Below are 17,414 nucleotides of genomic sequence, written 5' to 3'. Positions count from 1 at the left end.
TCACAGGGACAGGAAGCCAGTGAAGAGACGCCAAAATGGGTGTAATGTGGTCAAACTTATTGCTTCGTGTCAAAAGTGTGGCTGCAGCATTTTGTACCAATTGGAGAGTCCTAATGCTAGACTGCAGTAAACCAGAAAATAAAACATTGCAGTAGTCCAATCTAGAAGAGATAAATGCATGGATCAGGGTCTCAGCATCAACCATAGACAGGATGGGACGAATCTTTACTATATTTCGCAGGTGGAAGAAAGCAGTCCTCGTAATATCTCTAATGTGGAGGTAAAAGGACAACATAGGATCAAAAATTACTCCAAGCTTCCTCACTTTGTCAGTGTGATGTATGGCACACGAGCCTAGGTTAAGCGTTAACTGTTCAAATTGATGCAGATGCATCACTGGACCAAGAACCATCATTTCGGTCTTAACAGAGTTTAAAGGTAGGAAATTGCTAGACAGCCAACTTCTCACTGATGCAAGGCAATCTTCTAAGGAGTGGATGTGGACGAGATTACCAGCAGTTATCGGCATGTATAACTGAGTATCATCAGCATAGCAGTAAAAGGTAAAACCCAAAACACCTCAATATGTGCCCAAGGCGTGCTATATAAAGGGAAAAAAGTAGAGAACCTAAGACGGACCCCTGTGGAATCCCAAATTTCATGTCACTAAGGTTAGAGGTAGTGGTACTGTACTGTGTGCCCCAGTTTGAGGTCAAGAGCGCTCTGGAGCAGGTTTTCATCCAAGAGGTCTCTGTACATTGCTGCATTCATTTTTACCTCAATCCCGACTAGTCTCCCAGTTCCTGCTATTGAAAAACATCCCCACAGCATGAAAGCTGCCACCACCATGCTTCACTGTAGGGATGGTGCCTGGTTCCCAAACATGGCAATTTATTCAATTCAATTTTTTTCATTTATATAGCGCCAAGTACTTCAAATTTCAAGTCACTGAGGTTAGAGGTAGTGTTATTGTGCAAAATGCAGTGTGAACGACTGGTCAGGTATGATGTCAACGATGCAAGGGCACTCCCAGTAATCCCAAAATGATTTTCCAGCCTGTCAAGTAGAATATGATGATCCACAGTATCAAACACAGCACTGAGATCTAACAGCAACAGAACCGTAGTGGTGTCTGAATCCATTGTAAGCAGAAGATCATTCACTGCTTTAGTGAGAGCCGTCTCTGTGGAATGATAATTTCTAAAAGCAGACTGCAGTGGCTCAAAAAGATTATACTCAGTAAAGTAGTCCGCAAGCTGCCGTGAAACTACCTTTTCAAGAATTTTAGAGCAAAATGATAGATTTGATATCGGCCAATAGTTTTTCAATACACTAGGATCAAGATTAGGTTTCTTAAGTAATGGTTTAATCACTGAAGATTTGAAACATTTATGAACAGATCCAGAAGTTAAAGAAAGATTAATAATTTCCAGCACAGTCGGCCCAAGAGTGGGCCACAGGTCCTTGAACAGTTTTGTTGGTACAGGATCAAATAAAAGGTTGTGGTTTTAGAAGACGCTACGATTTTCATCAGCACGGTGTAGTGGCTGGGTTAAGGCATGTTGGGATATGTTTAACCTAATGTCTTCTATTTTCTTCTCAAAGTAATACAAGAAATCTTGTGCTGTAAAAGGAGAGTGAACTACAGGTGGTATAACAGGTGGTCCATGAATAAGTGTTGCCACCGTGTTAAACAACAGACGCTGGCTCACAGATCTGGCAACTTGCTTCCGACGGACTGTTTGCTGTTGTGACGCTCTTCTGATCTTTACACGATTGTATACGTTTTTTATTTTTAGTTTTGAAGTGTATCTACCCTGAATCTTATTTAACTACAGTCCTGTTCTGAATCGCTAGCAGTTAGCTTTCGCTAGTGGTTAGCTTTCGCTAGCGGTTAGCTTTTGCTAGCAGTTAGCTTTTGCTAGCAGTTAGCTTTTACTAGCTTTTGCTAGCGGTTAGCTTGCGTTAGCTAGGTCGACCCCCTTCCTGGCCGTTACTTTTTTTTTACTGTTTTTTACCAGTCTAATACTTCTGTTAATTTTTCAGTGGAACTGCTGTAAATTTTAGATCATTATTTTACACCTGTGTAAATCTTAGGAGTGGCTAGCATTTTCGCAAGTGGTTAGCTTGCATTAGCTAGGTGGACACCTCCCCAGTTTCTTTAATACTTCTGTTAGTTTTTCAGTGTAACTGATGTGAATTTTAGGTCATTACATTACTCTTATGTTAATTTTAGGAGTGGTTTACTCTTATGAGTTTTTTTAACGACTGTTCCTATTAGTCTAATACTTCTGTTACATTTTCATTGTAACTTTTAGGTCATTAATTTACTCCTGTGTGAACCTTAGGAGTGGTTAGCATATTCATTAGTCGTTAGCTTGCACTTGCTTGGCTATACTCTTTAATTTTATGGTGCACAAAGTACACGACTTTACACTTTACGTAAATCCTGTGCGATGCTGGAAGATAGGGTGGCTCTTTTAGAGAGCCGTCTCTGTAAGTTAGAACACCTTCTCAGCTCAGGGGAGTTAGATGTTATGGGCACTCCAGACGAGGTTAGTGTTGAGCCAGCTAGCGTACCCATTAGCATCAGCATAGAAACAGCGGCTGTGGAGGACAGTTTTCGTACTGTGGGTAGGCGGAGGAAGCCACGTACGGCTTGGTGCCCGGTTGTGGCACCCCGATCACACTCGCCACTGCGAACTGTGAATCGGTTCTCCCCCTTGGATATGCCTGTTGTGAGTTCTTTGAGCCCACGGGTGACTTCCACTCCCATCTCCAGGCTGAAACACCGGGCTTTAGTGATAGGGCATTTTATCACTTGCAAAGTCAGGTTACAGTCGCCAGCTGACATTAACTGTATTCCTGGGGCCAGAGCTCCCAACATTGCTTCCCATCTTAGGATGCTGATGCTGGAGAAGGGTAGACACACTCAGGAACATGGCACGAGATACAGTCACATAGTTATTCACATCGGCGCCAATGATGTCAGGATGAAGCACTCAGAGATCACAAAAATGGACATAGAGAGGACTTGTGACCTTGCCAGAAAGTGTCAGCATTGATTAATAGTCACTGGTCCCCTCCCCTCCTGGTTATGATGAGGCATTCAGCAGGCTGACATCACTGAATAGGTGGCTGGTGCAATTTTGTCGACAGCAAGGCTTTAGTTTTATTGATAACTGGCCTTCCTTCTGGGGCTGCCGTGGCTTACTGATGCCGGACGGCCTTCACCCTACTGGGGAAGGTGCTGCCACCTTGTCTGCAAACATAGATAGAGCTCTACAGAAAGGGTAACATTAGGAATGCCAAAACTCGTAAGCAATTTGAATTTTGAAATTTATCGAACACTCATCGTGGATGCTTAATCCTTTCACTAAGACCTCTTCAAACTACATAGATAAAAAACATAAAATACTACTTACGGCAATCGGCTGCACTAGTCAAAATCATATCCACTAAATAATTTCTTTCTTCAATTTGATCGCTTTGTCTAAGTGCAAAATAATACAGATCGAGCCACATTAAAACACGTTCAATGATTGGTTATCACATCAAGCTAGACCAATGAAAAATCGTGTTATTAAACAAAGAACAGGGTATATTTCGAGGCTCTTATTAAACACAGAACCGGTATATTTCCTGGCGCTAAAGGTCATTCGCAGACCATCCCCTCAAACTCTGTCATAATTGTGTTATAAACCAGACACCAATTGTTTTATTATACATCTGTGTAATTAATAAAATTATCTTGGACGATTCGTTCGCCCGCGCACACACGTGAAAAAAAACAAAAAACAAAAAAAACAAAAACACCAGCAGCTGCTGCACTTCCTCGCTTTCTCCCCTCAAACTCTGTCATAATTGTGTTAAATAAAAGACAAAAGGGACATAAGTCCTGCTCTCGGGCTGACTGCCACAGACAGACATCTCCACGTCACTACATATCCAGTCCCTGATTGGTCATTGTGGCGCGACAAGACGAAAAAGTTCAGATTTTTCAACTTGGGGAGGGTGACGCGACACAATATCGTGCCACAAACGCGCCAATCACTCAACATCACTTCATTCACGTCGCTTAATTCGCGTCGCTTGAACTTTTGTGGTGCCACAACGCGTCCTTCCATAGAGATTACATGGCAACCTGCCGCCTCCGCTGCATTATATCCTGATCCAAAAGCCAGAAAACCTGCTCAGGCCGGAAAAATACCAGGCCTGAAAGCACAACCTGTTTATTTGATCCTATACCAACAAAACTGTTTAAGGACCTGTGGCCCACTCTTGGGCCGACTGTGCTGGAAATGATTAATCTTTCTTTAACTTCTGGATCTGTTCCTAAATGTTTCAAATCTGCAGTGATTAAACCATTACTTAAGAAACCTAATCTTGACCCTAGTGTATTGAAAAACTATCGGCCGATATCAAATCTATCATTTTTCTCTAAAATTCTGGAAAAAGTGGTGTCACGGCAACTCGTAGACTATCTTACTGAGAATAATCTCTTTGAGCCACTATAGTCTGCTTTTAGAAAATATCATTCCACAGAGACGGCTCTCACTAAAGTGGTGAATGATCCTCTGCTTACAATGGTTTCAGACACCACTACGGTTCTGGTGCTGTTAGATCTCAGTGCTGTATTTGATACAGTGGATCATCATATTCTACTCGACAGGCTGGAGAATAATTTTGGGATTACTGGGAGTGCCCTTGCATGGTTGACGTCATACCTTACCAGTCATTCACACTGTGTTTTTGTACAGTAACATAACTGCTGGTAATCTTGTTCACATAAAATCCTTAGAAGACTGCCTTGCATCAGTGACAAGCTGCATGTCTAGCAACTTCCTACTTTTAAACTCTGATAAGACTGAAATGATGGTTCTTCAGGGTTCTAGCTAGGATAAAATTTTAGCGCAGTGGTAATGTCGAGGGAGTGAAGCGACCGGGGGTGGGGTGTGGGGTGTGGAAGGGGGGAAGCTTTTGAAAATTCAAGGTAAAAATTGGCCATTCTAGGGGTACAACGGAACGGAGGATGATTCTTGTTTCTCGACTGCAAGACAAGAGTCCCAGTTAGTGACTTTAATCCACAGAAAAGTGACTCATGATATTTTAATGGCTTTCAGAGGGGTTAAGAAGCGGACTTACCGCTTCTGAAGAGCAGCAAATCAAAGAGCCACGAGCCATTGAATCGAAGCATTGCTTCAATTCACGATTCAAACTGGAGTCGTGCTGCAGAAACGGTTGATTACAGACGCTGTATTAAAAATCAGAACGGTCCAAAATAAGCGTAACGGTCCAGAATTATAGCGTAATGGGCCGTAACGCAAGTTTGCGCTAGCAAGAACCCTGGTTCTTGGTCCAGTGAGACATCGGCATCAATTTGACCAGTTAACACTCAGCCTAGCCTCGTGTGTCATACATCACACTGAAAGTGAGGAACCTTGGGGTAATTTTTGATCCTTCGTTGTCCTTTGACCTCCACATTAGAAATATTACTAGGACGGCTTTCTTTCACCTGCGAAATATAGCAAAGATTCGTCCCATCCTGTCTATGGCTGATGCTGAGACCCTGATCCATACATTTGTCTCTTCTAGATTGGACTACTGCAATGTTCTATTTTCTGGTTTACCGCAGTCCAGCATTAGGGGTCTCCAATTGGTTCAAAATGCTGCAGCCAGACTTTTGACACAAAGCAGAAAGTACAACCATTTTACACCCATTTTGGCATCTCTTCACTGGCTTCCTGTCCCAGTGAGATCAGATTTTAAGGTTCTGCTACAAGTGGCAGAGAGAGGGAAGAAAAGAGGAGAGGGGGCTCGCCATTTATTTGAGTGAGAGATGGTGCAGCGGAGCTCATGTTCATGTGAAGGATCAGATCTGCTCCTCGGACATGGAGCTACTCGCTGTGAGCATGAGGGCGTACTATCTCCCATGGGAGTCTGGAAGTGTGATTACACTCTGCGCGTATATTCCGCCCTCTGCAGATGCCACCGCTGCCTGCGAGCGAATCCACATTATAGTCACGTGGCTGCAGTCACACCCCTGCGCCCTCCTCCTCATCACAGGGGACTTTAACCATGCCCCCCTCTACACCACCCTCCCCATGTTCACCCAGTATGTCACGTGTAAAACCAGGGACAACAGAATACTGGACCGTTTTTACGCTAATGTGGAGGACGCTTACACGTCCCTCCCCCTCCCCCCGCTTGGATCACAACCTCGTTTACCTGCTTCCCCAGTACACACCCAGGGTGAGAAGAGAGCCAGTGTGGAAAAGGACAGTGAAACTCCGGACTGAAGAGGCCACTGAGAGGCTGAGGGACTGTTTCAGAACCACAGACTGGAGCATGTTTCAAAACCCTTATGGTGAAGACAGCAACGGCCTGACCCAGTGTGTCACTGACTACATGAACTTCTGTGTGGAGAGCACTGTGTCCACCCGGAGGGTACGGTGCTTTCCCAACAACCACCCCTGGGTGACCCCCAAGCTGAAGGTCCTGATGAACCAGAAGAAATGGGCTTTCAACTCGGGAGACAGAGAGGAGCAGCGTAGAGTCCAACAGGAACTCCAGTGGAAGATCCGTGTAGCCAAGGAGGAGTATGGTAGGAAGATGGAGGAGCAGCTGGCCCAACATCAGGGACGTGTGGAGATGCCTCAAGACCACCTCCGGATTTGGGCAGGGTGCCAGCAGGACTGCAGATGGAGACCCTTGGTTTGCAGAGGAGCTAAACAGCTACTTTAACCGTTTTGGCTCCTCCACACCTGCCCCCCGCCTGCTCCCGGCCCCCCACATGTCTCCAGCAGCCAGCCCTCCAGTCCCTCTGACCCCTCACCTTCTTCACGTTGGTCACCTCCACTGCACCCCGGACTTTGTCCCTCCTCCCCCCGGACTGTATTCAGCACCAGCCCACCTCAGCTCACACCTCAGCTCCCCCCTCCCCCCCCTCACTGTAACTCCAACCGAGGTGAGAGGTCAGCTTCTGCGGCTGAAGCAGAGGAAAGCAGCAGGACCTGATGGGATCTTCCCGAGGCTGCTCAGGACCTGTGCAGATGAGCTCTGTGAGGTCCTCAGCCACATCTTCAACAAGAGCCTCAACCTGGTTGGTGGTCCCCACCCTGTGGAAGACCTCCTGTGTGGTCGCAGTTCCCAAAACACCGCACGCCAAGGAACCAGCCCACTACAGACCAGTTGCACTGACCTCCCACCTCATAAAGACCATAGAACAGCTTGTCTTGTCTCACCTCCGCACCGTGGTGAGCGACACCCTGGACCCAATGCAGTTCGCCTACAGGCCCAACATCGGGGTAGATGACGCTGTCATCTACCTACTGCAGCGAGTGCTCACCCACCTGGAGACCGGCGGGAACGCTGTGAGAGTAATTTTCTTTGATTTCTCCAGCGCTTTCAACACCATCAGGCCGGCGCTGCTGCGGGGGAAGCTGGAGGACGCAGGTGTGGATGGACATCTCGCCGCCTGGACCATCGACTACCTCACTGACCGCCCACAGTATGTGCGGCTGCGCGGCTGTTAGTCTGAGGTGGTAAGGTGCAGCACTGGGGTCCCCCAGGGAACAGTCCTCTCGCCTTTCCTTTTCACCCTCTACACCTCGGACTTCACCTACAACATGGACAGCTGCCATCTCCAGAAGTTCTCTGATGACTCCGCCATTGTGGGTCGTGTGTCTGAGGGGCATGAGCTGGAGTACCGTTCAGTCATCACAGACTTTGTGGACTGGTGTGAGCGCAACCACTTGTGTCTCAACACCAGTAAGACGAAGGAGATGGTGATCGACTTCAGGAGGAAACCACCACCTCACCCACCGGTGAACATTCAGGGGGAGGACATAAAGACTGTGGACAGTCTCAAATCCCTGGTTGTTCACCTCAACAGCAAACTGGACTGGACTCACAACACTGACGCCCTGTCCAAAAAAGGTCAGAGTCACCTCCACCTCCTGAGGAGACTGAGATCCTTTAGAGTGAGCAGACCTCTGCTTAAGACCTTCTACAACTCTGTTGTAGCCTCTGTTCTCCTCTATGCTGTCGTCTGTTGGGCTCCGGGCAGCACCGAGCAGGAGAGAAAGAGACTGAATAAACTGGTCAGGAAGACCAGCTCTGTCCTGGGCTGTCCTCTGGACTCTCTGGAGGAGGTGGCTGAGAGGAGGGTGTTAACCAAGCTCAAATCCATCATGCACAACTCCTCTCACCCTCTGCACCGGACTGTAGTGGAGCTGAGCAGCTCGTTCAGTGACAGACTGAGGCACCCTCAGTGCAAGAAGGAACGATACCGCAGGTCGTTCCTCCCTGCTGCTGTCAGACTGTACAATAACACTGTGAAATAACCACATGCAATAATATGTCCACAAATCACAAATCACGTGCAATAACAACTCGTTTACAAATCCCTGCACTAATGTCACCTTATCACATCTAAACTCCACTTCACATATTGCAAAGAAGATGCTATTTTTTTTTCAATTCCAATCATGTTTTTATATATATATATATATATATATATATATATTCTATTTCTACCTCATTTTCTTATTTTACTGTATTGTTACAAGTATTATTATTGCTTATCTTTGCACACGCTGTTTGATGCACATTTTCCTCTACTTGCACCCATCTTGTGTGTTTTTTAAGAGCTGACATAACGTGAATTTCTCCATTGTGAGATCAATAAAGTCTTACCTTATCTCAATCATGTTGAGTGTAGTTTTGAGTGCTGAGTTTAAACTAACCACAAGAGTCTCTCCTGATTGAGCATTCTACAAACCTGAAGCTAAGATATCAGGCAGTCTAGTTCCAAGTTCAGTTATAGTTGAGGAGTTGATGTTGAGCAGTTGAAGAACTGCACTGTTCTCGCTGTCTCAAAAAAGTCAACAACATTATAAAGGACACCTCACACCCTGGTCACTCCCTGTTTGAACTGTCAGGCAGATGGTACAGATCAATCAAAACAAGGACAAACGGATTCAGAGACAGCTTTTACTCCACAGTAATAACCACACTTACTAAAGCTGCTAGTACAACTAAGGGATTGTGCAATTAATGTTGACTGTTTGGTTGAGTGTTTACTGTTTGGTTGAGTGTTTACTGGTTTTACAATTTTATATATATATATATATATGCTTTTATAGTTTTAGAGTCTTGTAGTTTTATATGACCTGAATGTTGTTGCATATTGCACTGAGTGGTCTAGCATATTTTTTATTTAATTGTACATGTTACAATGACAATAAATTCTATTCTATTCTATGAGTTGCCGTGATGATAAATAAGGTTGTTGTTCCAATAAACATGGCAGCAAAACTGTAAACCTATTTGGTGAGTGATCAGAGACCACTGATGCAAGAGGCAAGATGCCAATATTTGTGACAGCAATACCACGTGCGAGAACCAAATCCAGGGTATTTCCACTAATGTGCTTCGAGTCCTGAATACATTACTGGAATCCTAATCATATCTGTCTTATCAACTGACCTAATGGCTCAATATAAAAGGCAAAAAGGAGGGGTGAAATTGGGCATCCCTGTCTCGTGCCCCGCTCCAGGGGGAAGTAGTCAGAGAGGTCCCCGTTGATCTTTATATGAGCCCTTGTCTTATCGTAGAGGGATGAATTTGTGTAATGAAATTGTTTTTAAAGCCTAATTTTTCCAGCACTTTATACAACCCCAATGAAGTTGTGACGTTGTGTAAAACGTAAATAAAAACAGAATACAATGATTTTTCAAATCCTCTTCAACCTACATTCAATTGAATACACCACAAAAACAAGATATTTAATGTTCAAACTGATAAACTTTATTGTTTTTGTGCAAATATTTGCTCATTTTGAAATGGATGCCTGCAACACGTTTCCAAAAAGCTGGGACAGTGGTATGTTTCCCACTGTGTTACATCACTTTTCCTTCTAACAACACTCAATAAGCGTTTGGGAACTGAGGACACTAATTGTTGAAGCTTTGTAGGTGGAATTCTTTCCCATTCTTGCTTGATGAACAACTTCAGTTGTTCAACAGTCCGGGGTCTCCGTTGTCGCATTTTGCGCTTCATAATGCGCCACATATTTTCAATGGGCGACAGGTCTGGACTGCAGGCAGGCCAGTCTAGTACCTGCACTCTTTTACTACGAAGCCATGCTGTTGGAACACGTGCAGAATGTGGCTTGGCATTGTCTTGCTGAAATAAGCAGGGACGTCCCTGAAAAAGACGTTGCTTGGATGGCAGCATGTGTTGCTCCAAAACCTGAATGTACCTTTCAGCATTGATGGTGCCATCACAGATGTGTAAGTTGTCCATGGGCACCAACACACCCCGATGCCATCACAGATGCTGGCTTTTGAACTTTGCGCTGGGAACAATCTGGATGGTCTTTTTCCTCTTTTGTTCAGAGGACACGATGTCCATGATTTCCAAAAACAATTTGAAATGTGGACTCATCAGACCACAGCACACTTGTCCACTTTACGTCTGTCCATTTCAAATGAGCTCGGGCCCAGAGAAGGCGGCGGCGTTTCTGGATGTTGTTGATGTTTGGCTTTTCACTTTGCATGTTAGAGTTTTAACTTGCACTTGTAGATGTAGCGACGAACTGTGTTAACTGACAATGGTTTTCTGAAGTGTTCCTGAGCCCATGCGGTAAGATCCTTTACACAATGATGTTGGCTTTTAAATGCAGTGCCGCCTGAGGGATCGAAGGTCACGGGCTTTCAATGTTGGTTTTCGGCCATGCTGCTTACGTGTAGAAAGTTATCCAGATTCTCTGAATATTCTGATTATATTATGGACTGTAGATGATGGAATCCCTAAACTCCTTGCAACTGAATACTGAGAAACATTGGCCTTAAACTGTTGGACTATTTTTTTCACGGAGTTGTTCACAAAGTGGTGATCCTCACTCCATCTTTGCTTGTAAATGGCTGAGTCTTTTGGGGATGCTCCTTTTATACCCAATCATGACACTCACTTGTTTCCATTTAGGTGTTCTTTGAACATTCATCAACTTTCCCAGTCTTTTGTTGCCCCGTCCCAGCTTTTTTTGAGATGTGTTGCAGGCATCCATTTCAAAATGAGCAAATATTTGCACAAAAACAATAAAGTTTATCAGTGTGAACATTAAATATCTTGTCTTTGTGGTGTATTCAATTGAATATAGGTTGAAGAGGATTTGCAAATCATTGTATTCTGTTTTATTTACATTTTACACAATGTCCCAACTTCATTGGCACTGGGGTTGTATAAGAATATCCAACTGACTGAATCGAACGCATTCTCGGCGTCTAATCCAGCAATTATGGCTTTGGTTTTGTCCTATTTATTTGTTCTATAACATGTAAGGAACATCTGATATTATCTAACATCTGTCTTTGCTGGATAAAACCACACTGATCTAAATGTATCAATTTGGATAAGATTTTTTTCGAGTCTTCGAGCCACTATTGCCGTAAATAATTTAAAATCTAGGTTGACGACACTAATGGGATGATAGCTGCTACAGTCCTGTCTGTCTTTGCCCTCTTTAGGTATAACCGAAATAACTGCATCCTTCCAGGATGGAGGGATTTTCCCATTTTGAATGATCCAATGAAAAGGCTTTATTAAGATAGGAGACAGTTCTTTAAAAGATTTGTATCACTCTGTGGTATACCCATCGGAGCCTGGAGACTTTCCCACTTTTAATTTGGAAATGGCAAAATATATTTAATTGTTACTGGTTGAATGATTTTTTTTCATTTTGTAAATTTCATAACTTTGGTAGGTTTAGAGGTTTTAAAAAATCCTTCGTGTCTCATTAGATGCTAAAGGTTGGGAGTATAATCTATATACTCGGTGTGGAGGTCCCATTTTTTTTGTCCTCAAAGTTCTGTGGATCTGCTCATCTCACACATCATGTCTTTGCTCTTGATCTTCCCATACCCTCTGTAGTTACGGACGCACATCATGTCTCTTTCACAAACCCCCTTAATTGCCCACATTTTGCCATTAATTAGAACCACTGATCTATGATATACCGCACTGTTACTGCTGCAAATGTCTTTTACTGCCACCTGGTGTTGTGATAGATAGATCAATTTTATTGACAACTTCATAACATAATCAGAAAAAAATTAAAAGTTACATCCATTTGCATTACACTACAGAGTCAGCCATTTCATAATCATTAGGACTTAAAAAAAGATTAAGTTGAACCTTCTTAAATAAGGGCTCAGTATGTTTGTCATAGCTGCTACTTCAAAATGCTTTGAAAGCTTTCTTTTGGAAGCTAATACGTTGTCTCAGTATACTGCTGCACACTTTCCCGGGTCAGTCACTCATGATTAGTACACTCTTTCTTCACTGTACAAAGGACGGGTACTTTGCTAATTCTTTATAAAACAGTCCAAAACTCTTGAATTTTTTCGAGTTTAGTTTCAACTCTTAGTGTGTAGATGTTTTAGTTTTTTAGTTTATATATCGTGCTTTCCATTCTTTGCTTGCATCGTTTCCATGCTAATAACCTGGTTGATTTGCTACCAATTTCATAATATTTTTGTTTCAAGAAAATGTATTTTTTCTGGGTATCCTGAGTGTTAATATTATCAATTTCACTTCTAATCCTTTTAATTTCCTCTTTTACTTTCAAATTATTTTTACTGCTATCCATCTGTTGTAATTGTTTTAGTTTTTCTTGAAGATCAACTTCAATTTTTTTCAAGTGTGAAGTCATTGAAATGACCATCCATCTCATTACGGCTTTCAGAGCGCCCTATAACACAATCAGACACATCACTTGTGTCCTTCAATTTAAGGTAATCCTTCATATCTTCCTTTAATTTTTCCTTTATTCTGGAATCATTCAAAATATTTGAGTTTAGTTTCCACAACGTTTTTCTAACATTTTTTTCTAAATTAACAGACAGTGTAATGGGACTGTGGTCCAAAAAGTCAACTGTCTTAATTCTGCATTATTTTACTCTGAAACCATCATTATTAAACATATAAAAATAATCCAATCTTCAATAGACACCATGTGGGCACGAACAGTGTGTGTAGTCCATGCTTTTAGGCTGTAATTCTCTCCAAACATCAATAACCCCTAGTTCTATCAATAATGAGTTTATTTTTTAATCAGTGTCGTTCCACAATTGCATGTCCCTGATACATCCAGTTTAGAATTTAATCTTATGTTGAAGTCTCCTCCGGAAATTACCACCCCTGAGGAGTTCACCATTAAATCAACTATTCATTTGTTGTGGGTCCAATCACTTCCAGGTGGAATCTATTATTAATTATAAGTGATATTTGCAGCCCCTCTACTATTCCCGTACTTTCTATAAGTCTTCCTGATATATGTTCATAATTTAGAGCATTTGAGATCAATATGGGGACTCCCCTCCGGTGCCCCAATTTATGGGAAGAGTAGAATACTGATTTAAAGTCCTGTCTTTTTAATTTTGCATGCTTATGTTGACTCAAATGAGTTTCCTGTAGAAAGGCAACCTGCACCTTTTCTCATTTTAATTTGGTCAAGATCATGCTCCTCTTGATAGGGTTCAAAACTCCTTTCCCATTGAAAGAGACTATTTCAACCAGTTCTCCTTGCATATGCACATGTAATGAAAGTAACTTCGGATTCCTGTAGGCATTCCCTTAAGAACAATTCAAAAAGAACAGAGAGAACAAACCTCTTGAACAGTGAAAAGTCCAAATTCTAACTTCCTACCCTATGGTCCATCTACTGACCGGTTTCTAGTTTGAGGGATAGCCTCTGCACATCCAGTGTGCAGGAGGGCCCTCCACCATGTTATCTGCCATGTTTTCAGTATATCGTCCCTTCCTCCGACCAAAATCTTCATGGTTCTCTTTGTTACAGTGGCTTGCAAAAGTATTCAGCCCCTTGGTATTTCACACATTTTAATTTGTTTATGACATTTCAAATACAAAAAGTAAATCAGGCTTCTCAATATAAAAATTTCTAAAAATATCTTCCTTAAACTCAAACTGAAAGTAAATCTCTATAAGTTGACATAAATTAATTAAACATATACAAGCCAAGATGATGGGTTGCATAAGTAATGGGCCCCTTTGGTATAATACCTGTAAATTTAATGGGCAGTTTTCTTCAGACAAGTCAGGGGATGGATACATGAACATTTTCAAGTCACTGAATATGTCTTGAACTTTATTTACATCAATTATGTAGAAATACAAACAGTATGACACTCTGTGGTAAATCTGTGTGCAGTAGACAGTTCTCAAAAACTGAGTGACTGTGCAAGAAGGAGAAGAGTGAGGAAAGCCACCAAGACACCCAGACAACCCAGAAGGAGTTATAGGCTTCTGTGGCTGTGATTGGAGAAATTGTGCACAATGCAAGTTTTGGATTTTACATCCCCAGTTATACAGCTTCATGATGAAGTGGAGCAGAGGAGGATTTTCTTAAAAAGAAGACCTGAAAGTTCACCTACAATTTGCTAGAAGGTACATCTGAATGCAAGCCTGGATTTGATGTTTTAGTGAAAGAAGACCCTCCTCTATAGGGAGGTTATGGTCTCGTGGTTAAGGCGTTGGGCTTAAGACCAGAAGATCCTCTGTTCAAATCCCAGCCTGACTGGAAAATCACTAAGGGCCCTTGGGCAAGGTCTTTAATGTGTAGTGAGTACCTTGTATGGCAGCACCCTGACATCAGGGTGAATGTGAGGCATTATTGTAAAGTGCTTTGAGATGGAAAAGCACTTGCAGGCTGCCAGGCTCCTTGCTGGATCTTCTCCCACAGCATTGCTGGTTATTCAATCACTTCAACTGGGAGTCTGCAGTTCACCATATCCGTGGTCGCCGCCTCCACTGTGTCATATGTTACCTGACCTTCTTCATAGTGACCTCTCAACCGAGGCAGGTACAGAGTCTAAAAACCTTATGCTATTATCTTTCAGAACTCTCCGCACCTTAGCGTATGCTTCCATTTGCACAAAATCATAGAATCAATCAATCAATCAATCAACATTTATTTATAAAGCGCTTTACAGCACCAACTGGTGTCCAAAGTGCTTAACATTAAAAACACAAATTTACAAAAATAAAACACATATAAAATAAAATTTTAAAACAACACATAAAAAAGAACATAAAAAAAAACAGAACATGTCACCTCCCCACTAAGTGTTAAAAGCCAGTTTAAATAAATAAGTCTTTAACTTAGATTTAAAAAGTGCTAGGTCAGGAATAGTACGTAACTCAAGAGGTAGCTCATTCCACAGTCTGGGTTCAGCTACCGCGAAAGCATGATCACCCCAGCGTTTATATCTTGACCTTGGAACATCTAAGTAAAGCTGGCCAGATGCCCTTAATGTCCTACTGTAGGTGCGCAAAGTTAAAATTTCAGACAAGTAGGGAGGTGCAAGGCCATAAATAGCTTTAAAAACAAACATTAAAATTTTAAAATCAATTCTAAAACGAACTGGAAGCCAGTGGAGTGAGTACAGGACGGGCGTAATATGCTCACATCTAAAAGTGTTTGTCAAAAGACGAGCAGCAGCATTCTGCACCAACTGGAGACGTGTAAGAGACGAATGATTAATGCCCGAATAAAGTGCATTACAATAATCAAGTCTGGAGCTGATGAAAGCATGAATGGCCGTCTCAAGATCACGTCTACTGAGAAAGTGCTTTGTTTTAGCCAAAAGGCAAAGTTGGAAAAAACTAGCTTTGACAACAGAATTTATCTGTTGATCAAACCTCAAACAGCTGTCAAATATCACTCCCAAATTCTTGACAGCTGGTTATACATAGTTAGCCAAAGCACCAAAATTTGGTGTTACCACATTTGGTATGCCAGAGCTCTCAAACACCATGATCTCAGTTTTACCATCATTCAGGTAAAGGAAGTTTTGGGACAGCCACTGCTTTACATCACAAATACAATTAAATAATGATGACAAAGCATCACTCTCATTAGTCCTCACAGGCAAATAGATTTGCAGATCATCTGCATAACAATGAAAGGACAGGTTGTGCTGGGTTATAATTGACCCCAATGGCAGAATGTACAAAGAAAATAGAATCGGCCCAAGGACAGAACCCTGCGGCACACCACAGCACAGAGAAGCAGTTGATGAGAAGATGTCCCCAATCATGACAGAAAAGCTCCTTTCAGCCAAATATGATCTAAACCACTTAAGTGCAGTACCATGAATGCCAATAAAATGTTCCAACCAGGAAACAAGTACTGTGTGATCCACAGTATCAAAGGCTGCTGTGAGGTCCAACAGAACCAGAACAGCGGGATTCCCTGCATCCACCGACAAAGTGATGTCATTATGAACTTTTAAAAGTGCTGCTGTGTTGTGATCTAAACCCAGATTGGAATTTTTCAAGGATGAGATTGTCTTCTAAAAATGATTGTAACTGTAAAAAGAAACCTTAGATAGAAATGGCAGATGAGACACAGGTCTAAAATTGGATAAAACTGATGAGTCCAGGTGAGGTTTTTTAAGAAGAGGTCGAACCACAGCATGTTTAAAAGCAGCTGGAACAGACCCTGATCTAAGACAAGCATTAATAAAAGTTAGGAGACCCGCCCCAACAGTATTAAAAACCTCCTTCAGCACCTTAGCTGGAACAATCTGAAGGACAACTTGTAGATTTTATGTGTTTGACAACATCAGCGAGAGATGCAAAAGAAATGGGCTCAAACTGTTCGAGCACAGCAGAATGTGCACGAGGAGCAGACAACTCAACATTACAGTTCTGATCAGCGTTCTGTCTGACTGATGAAACCTTATCAATAAAAAACTGAAGAAACTCCTCACAGGTTGTGGTTGTAGCATCCATCAAAACAGAGGTGTGTGGATTTACAACTGAGTTTATAGTCTGAAATAACACACTGGGACGATGACAACTGCTCGAAATAATATGAGACAGATATTGTGCTTTTGCCTCCTTCACAGCCTTCTGATAGTCAGTCAGACTGTCCCTCAGAAAACCCAGAGACACCTGTAGCTTGTCCTTTTTCCATTTTCTCTCCGCCCGTCTGCAGCGTTGCCTGAGGGCATGGGTCGTGGCATTTAACCAGGGGTCAGATTTTGATTTCCTGGATTTGCAGCGCATCGGTGCAACAGAGTCCAAAATTACTGTGCATGTAGAGTGGAAAGAAGAGAGGATGTTATCTGGGAGTAATAGAGAAACCAGTCCATTCATGGCATAAAACTGAGAGTCCACGAAGGCAGCAGCAAAGTCCCCCGCTGTCGAGGAGGTAACCAAACGGCGGCGAGAGACAGGAACAAGTGGCTTACTAGCAGATGGAGGAGCAATAAATTCAAAAATAACAGGAAAGTGATCTGAAATAGCAGCGTCTGATATGTCCTTAAGTGAAACTGAGAACCCAAAAGAAATAACCAGGTCCAAGGTGTGTCCAAGATTATGTGTTG

At 42.6% G+C, this 17,414-nt stretch overlaps 1 protein-coding gene across 3 annotated transcripts in view; it reads right to left on the bottom strand.

Annotated features, from left to right (window-relative positions):
* The window catches only part of zfyve27 (zinc finger, FYVE domain containing 27), an 83,749-nt gene that overhangs the window by 20,530 nt on the left and 45,805 nt on the right, over positions 1–17,414 (bottom strand). The gene's annotated exons all lie outside the window — the stretch shown is intronic.

This window comes from Thalassophryne amazonica, chromosome 15, assembly GCF_902500255.1.
Source record: "Thalassophryne amazonica chromosome 15, fThaAma1.1, whole genome shotgun sequence".
Lineage (NCBI taxonomy): Eukaryota > Metazoa > Chordata > Actinopteri > Batrachoidiformes > Batrachoididae > Thalassophryne > Thalassophryne amazonica.
Note: the sequence above shows the minus strand (reverse complement) of the source record. Positions and strands in the feature narration are given on the sequence as shown.